General features: G+C 41.7%; 1 long non-coding RNA gene across 1 annotated transcript; it reads right to left on the minus strand.

The window, feature by feature from the left end:
* Positions 1-1,177: 1,177 nt before the first annotated feature.
* On the minus strand, positions 1,178-4,545 carry LOC109897535 (uncharacterized). The gene is made up of 3 exons (XR_004211228.1): positions 3,514-4,545; positions 3,249-3,363; positions 1,178-2,977 (listed from the first exon to the last, which is right to left on the minus strand). It is a non-coding gene; the product is annotated as an uncharacterized LOC109897535 (long non-coding RNA).
* Positions 4,546-6,984: the final 2,439 nt, after the last annotated feature.

A 6,984-nucleotide genomic window follows, 5' to 3' on the forward strand; every position in this document is an offset into this window, starting at 1 on the left:
CATGGGAAAATCAAAATAATTCAGCCAAGACCTCAGAAAAAAAATTGTAGACCTCCACAAGTCTGGTTCATCCTTGGGAGCAATTTCCAAATGCCTGAAGGTACCACATTAGGTACCACATCTGTACAAACAATAGTACGCAAGTATAAACACCATGGGACCACACAGCCGTCATACCGCACAGGAAGGAGACACGTTCTGTCTCCTAGTGATTAACGTACTTTGGTGCAAAAGGTGCAAATCAATCCCAGAACAACAGCAAAGGACCATGTGAAGATGCTGGAGGAAACAGGTACAAAAGTATCTATATCCACAGTAAAAACGAATCCTATATCGACATAACCTGAAAAGCTGCTCAACAAGGAAGAAGCCACTGCTTCAAAACCGCCATAAAAAAAAGCCAGACTGCGGTTTGCAACTGCACATGGGGACAAAGATCATACTTTTTGGAGAAATGTCCTCTGGTCTGATGAAACAAAAATAGAACTGTTTGGCCATAATGACCATCATGATGTTTGGAGGAAAAAGGGGGAGACTTGCAAGCCAAAGAACACCATCCCAACCATGAAGCACAGGGGTGGCAGCATCATGTTGTGGGGGTGCTTTGCTGCAGGAGGGATTGGTGCACTTCACAAAATACATGGAACAATGAGGAAGGAAAATTACATGGATATATTGAAGCAACATCTCAAGACATCAGTCAGGAAGAGAAAGCTTGGTCACAAATGGGTCTTCCAAATGGACAATGACCCCAAGCATACTTCCAAAGTTGTGGCAAAATGGCTTAAGGACAACAAAGTCAGGGTATTGGAGTGGCTATCACAAAGCCCTGACCTCAATCCTATAGAACATTTGTGGGCAGAACTGAAAAAGCGTGTGCGAGCAAGGAGGCCTACAAACCTGACTCAGTTACATAAGCTCTGTCAGGAGGAATGGGCCAAAATTCACCAAACTTATTATGGGAAGCTCGTGGAAGGCTACCTGAAACGTTTGACCCAAGTTAAACAATTTTAGGGCAATACTACCAAATACTAATTGAGTGTATGTAAACTTCTGACCCACTAGGAATGTGATGAAAGAAATAAAAGCTGAAATAAATAATTCTCTCTACTATTATTCTGACATTTCACATTCTTAAAATAAAGTGGTAATCCTAATTGACCTAAAACAGGGAATATTTACTAGGATTAAATGTCAGGAATTGTGAAAAACTGAGTTTAAATGTATTTGGCTGAGGTGTATGCAAACTTCTGACTTCAACTGTATCATACAAAGTGAATAACAACACTTGCCCCATGGAGAAACTTGAATGCTTCTTGAAGCAATGCGTTACTTTTGTTCCCTCTTGAGAGAGAGGAAGTCTGGTTGATTTACAATGGGAGAAGTAGAGCATGAAACGAGTTAGGTCAAAACTAGCTCAATTGAGGTCAAATCTGACTATTTAACACAACTTTGTTTTAAACGTTTTTTAACATTTTGATGAACCAAAGAAAGAATAGGAGAAGGCTCAACATCATTCCAATGTGACAGTGTGTTGTATGAGTATAGTATCTCACCATCTTGGTCCATCAAGGACCTCCACAGCAAACACGCTCATACCTTTGCTGCAGTTCCTACTCTGTTCATAGTTCATGTACACTGTGACCTTTTGGTTGGTCTAAAACAGTGGGAAGGAGAGAAACAATACATCAAATGCTACATACAGTTACAATACTATATTATAGTAACTTGTGTGTACAGTACGTAACACTATGGCCCAGTTATTAGGGACATTGTACTGGTGGTAACCTATATGGGTGGACAACTCAAAACAGTTAATTTCACCATGCTGCTAGGTTGCTACATTTCCTTTACGAGCTTCATGGTGCCAAGCTTGCTAATCTTGCTGTATTCCTTTACTAAACAATGCCCCAGGACATTCACTGTTAGCTACTTCACTATTTTGATCAGTTGAAAAAGTATAACTCACACGCCTACAGTAGTGTTACCAGGTGCATGGAGAAAATCTGTGTACTAAATAGGAAAGAAACTGCAGAACACTTGTGATCTTGATACACCACAATGTACTATTATGCCCACTTATCATGTGACCAGGGCATTCTCACAGGGGGATCCCGTTGCCATGTTTATGGAGGCGATAGCTGCATATCAATGACAGCATCCTGTGATAGACACTCACTAGTTCTAAACTTGCAGTAATGTGTTACTTTGGAGGTCTATCATATACACACACACACACACACACACAAAATATATGAAAACAGAGTTGGTTTAACATGGATCAGATACATGAAGAAACATCCATGTTTGTTTCTCAACAGCAGCTAGTGTGTATCAAAAATACTTAGAAGGTATTACACTCATTAGAGTGCAGGGGTATTCAACTCTTGCCCTGCAAGGTCCGCAGCCTGCTGGTTTTCTGTTCTACCTGATAATTAATTGCACCCACCTGGTGTCCCAGGTCTAAATCAGTCCTTGATTAGAGGGGAACAATGAAACAAAGCAATGAAACTGGCTTCGAGGTCCAGAGTTAAGTTTGAGGGCTCTCGTGTTTCCCATACTCGTTCCTGGTGCCCCACTTGGGTGCACTTTTAGTCTTTTGCCCTAGCACTACACAGCTGATTCAAATAACCAACTCATCATCAAGCCTTTATTATTTGAATCAGCTGTGTAGTACTTGGGCAAAAAACAAAATGTGCACTAAAGGAGGGCCCCAGGACCGAGTTTGGGAAACCCTGCTCTAGTGGAAGATCATCTTGTTGGTTGAATAAACCTCTAAATAGTGTTGATTCTAGTCCTTCACCTCGTTGGAATTGAGAGTTGAGATCCTGTGTTCTCCTCTGTAGGTGTAGACCAGGACGTTCTCCTGATCCCTGGGAGTTTTGACCTATGTCCTGGCTGTTGTGAGGGGCCTCTGCAGGGCCATGTTCAGCATCCTGTTGCTTGACTCCAGACTGACCGGCTCCAAAGTACACTACTATCAGAAATGGACAGAAATGGACATGTCTAGAGGTGGGAGGAGAAGGATTTGTGAATGTATACTGTACATGTAAGGCAATTAGCAATTTGTGATGATTCAATTTCAGTTTGTATTAGTCTGATAAAACATGTGCTATGGTACTGCTGTGGGATACTACTCTGTGTGTACTTTTGCCTAGAGTGTAGTGTGTGCTACTAGCAGTGGCTCCTACACACAAAGGAGCAGTGTGTGTGTGGTTGCAGTTGTATCCCAATTCCTCCAGCATTACCCTGAGGTCTGTGTGTTCTCCCTCCCTCTCACTGGCCTCCATCATGTTGAGCTCCATGAAGCCCTGACGACAGCTGGTTCTTCCTGGTGTCAAAGTTCTCTGGAAGGGAGTCACACTGAGGAATCATGAACCACGTAAAGAGACATGAACCACTTGAATAATCAATCTAACCATATCTCATAAACCAGGTGTTCTGAATTAGGTCAATTCAGACTCATATTGGCATTTTTGATAAATCACATTAAATTCATTCAGTATATCTCACCTTTGTAGACTACCCAGCAGTGTTTGAGACCAAGACCAGAGCAAATCAAAAAATACAAATCCAATTTCAGACCAGGATTGCAATATTGTCAAATCCCCACCGTAATAACACATTTTGAATGGTGAAAAAACACATTCTGAGGGCAACTAGAGAGCCGCTCTACAAAGTATCACCACAGAGTTTCTAAACCCAGTGGAGCAACATTGTGAGACTTCTGGGAACGCTTGCAAAACAGACCAAGCAGACCAGGCCGGGTTTTGAGAAGTCAATAAGAGAAGCAAAAAAATATTCCTTAGTTGTTAATTTTCTCAATCTAAAGGCACAACCTAGATTGGAGGCAATGTCTTACATAGTTGAACATGTTATTACCTCTAACCTGGTGAAAAAGTGACAAACTGACACGTTTTCATTTGTCAAAAATGACTTTATATCGGAGTGTCTTTAATTTGAGCCTGCACGTGCGGATTTGGCTCGAGAAAACCGTTAAACCCGATGACATGTTTCTTCTCATGCGTTTATCTAGACAACGTCGCCATGACATCGCCTACAAGTGTGATCGAGGGTTTCTATTGGAGAAGCAGTTTCTGCCTATCTTCATACGGTACCGTCTTTGGGATCACTGTAACAACAACATACTGTTGTTACAACTTCCCCCGATTTCTCCTTACTAAGAGTGAATGCTCAAACTTCAAACAATTTGAGAAGCATCCAGCTGCAGATTATGTGCACTGACACCATGTGGTCTGCGAACCGCAACGTGCTTCTCAGATGGTATTTTTTTGCGTGCAACCTGTAGAAGTTTATTGGTCTCGTGTATCGTGTGAATAAGTAGCTTTGTTCCAGTGCGTAAGTAAGCTACCCTCATGCCAGTCAGCACACTGCTAGCTCTGGTCTAGGGGGTTATGTTAACCACTGTTGGGTGTGCTTCTAGCTAGTACACGATAGCTAGGCTAGCGAACTAGTACAAACTAAGGTCACACGTTATTTGGATAGTCCATCTATAGATGCGCTACAGATGGTCATACTATCAACAAACTGTATGTTGATAAGCAACTGCTTGCTAAGGTTACAGTTAGGTTTAGAATTAGGGTTAAGGTTAGAGTTAGCGTTTGGGCTAGGGTTAGGGTAATGGTTAAGGTTAGGGCTATGGCTAGTAGATAGTTAGTTGAAATGTTACTGATAGTCGAGTACACTCTCGAGTAGAGTACACACTAGCTAGCTTCAAATTCTAAATGTGCTGTTGGTGGCAGTAACGTACCATCATATTTGGTACCATTTGACATCCTGTCTCATTGTTTCACAGCATTTGTGGCGTGAGAATGTATCTGCTGGAACCAGACCCTGTTGAACAATTTCCCCCACTCTTCCCTAACAGCGAATCAAAGACGAGCGCGACAAAGTTTGAGGCTATTTTTCAACGAAAGTGAAGGAAAGTAGTAATGTTACAAGAAACAGTGGCGTGTATTCATGGATGCCAAGGGAAGCCAGGCTTCCCCCAAAAATGTACAAAGAAAAAAAACATTCAATAATTTATCTTTCGTCGCTGTGTGTTTCATAATTTTCCTTCAGTTCGCAAGAGGCTGACTGTACTCACTGGAGAACGCATCCGAGCAAGCGAAAGAGCGCCCCTCTGTCTCTATGTTCATGCCACCTATCTGATGCTTTCTGCTCCAAAAGAGTATGACATTGTTGTCAGCCAGCGAGGCCCAACAAGGAAGTTGGGCTAGCGAGCAAACATTTTAGCCAGGTAGCCTAGGACAACTAAAAATAAAAGTGTGTACTGTATGACAGAGTTATAGACTGATTCGTCAACATGAAAAACAGAAGGATGTCATTGGCGTTTCTCTACAAGTAGGGTGATGTAACATGTTTTTTCTACTTACACACAGAGAAATCAGAACCATGGACAGCCACATGATTTAGCTTAAGTGGAATTGACTAAATAAGTTTTAGTTGTCACTGTATTAGACTAAGCATAGATGATTCGATGTTGAAGTTTAAATGGTGCTGTAATAATAGAGGCAGCTCCTGTTTTCTTTGCGACTTGCTGTAACTCTCTGTGGCTACACATCAATAGTTGTTTAGTAGTCTGAAAATGTCGGAAACAGTAACTTGATTGATGCTGTAGGTCGCGTAACGGTTTGTTACATGCAATATGCTTTGAGGACTTTACCAGACAGAGGTTGCTCTCCGGTTTTGTGATGAAACAAATGTGTTTTTTCTGGGTTCCCCAGGGATTTTACCCACGCACCGCTACTGCAAGTAAAGTAGGAAGTCCAGGTTTTAATAGGCGATACGATATCCATGTTTCATGAAAGGAGTGTGGATATTTGGCCTGGCGAAGCGGTTTTGTGCCCTTACTTAATTGGAGCTGATAATTATTTGTTTTTTACTCCGCTGGTCTCGGGAAGAAATTACAAGTCCTCATTGTCCAAGATCGAGATAAGACCGAGTAAAAATGTATTTGACACTGAGACCTCGAGACCGGACTACAACACTGCAGCCCAGGCATCCCTGTCACACTTCTCCCCAAAGAAGTTGTAATTCCTCCAGACTGAGCAGGCTGTTCAGGCTGACAGCGCACCCTGGTGGTGCAACAGGAGCACAGCAGTCAGCACAGGAGCCATTTTTGTAATTTAAATTTTAGTCATTTAGCAGGCCTCTTATCCAGAGTGGCTTACAGCTAGTGCATTCATCTTCAAGCTGGAATCGTTCATTGGTGAAACGGACTTGTCCGTAGGGATATTACAACAACAAAGAAGATACTGCAAACAACAAACAGTTATTTTTTCTCTGACATCATTGCATGCAAGATGGAATAGCAGAATATGTAGTGTACGTTATTTTTTACCATGCTGCCAGAGGCTTCTCTGCTCAGTTTATCTTCGGTTTCAACAACAAAATTGCTTTTGGGAGGGTTGTGTGCTTATTATTTTTTTATTGGGCAGAGGGGAGGGTAGTGTGTTTTTTTCTCCCTTCTTTACATTAGCTAGTTGCAGGTGTTACTGTTTAATGTCTTCTATCCTAGCCACATTTTATCATCTGCTTGCATGCGCCTCCCTTATATCAAGGTGTTTTGGTACTTCCATTATGCACTAAGGTTTTCTAGGTGCTAACTTTTACTATACCACAGTCCATATAGTCTACCTGTCTAGTGTTCTATCTATCCTGCTCTCTATCCACCATTCAAAGTGACAATAGTGCTGGGTGGATCATTTGTCCAGATCTATAATAGGCTAACTAGGAATCAAACCACACATAAAAGCATTCCAATCTGCATACAATTTCAATATGAATCCACAAGAATAAATAGGAATCGCTGATAGGCAGCGGAAAGGCCAGGTGCATGAAAGAACAGGGAAGACATGACACGCTGTGTGTCAAAAAGCTCCACTACTGATCTTGTTTAAGGACAATACAATTATCCTAGCCTACAACATCCCAATGCAAAGGATACTTCAATATGTTTTT

The sequence above is a fragment of the Oncorhynchus kisutch genome, linkage group LG10, assembly GCF_002021735.2.
Source record: "Oncorhynchus kisutch isolate 150728-3 linkage group LG10, Okis_V2, whole genome shotgun sequence".
NCBI lineage: Eukaryota > Metazoa > Chordata > Actinopteri > Salmoniformes > Salmonidae > Oncorhynchus > Oncorhynchus kisutch.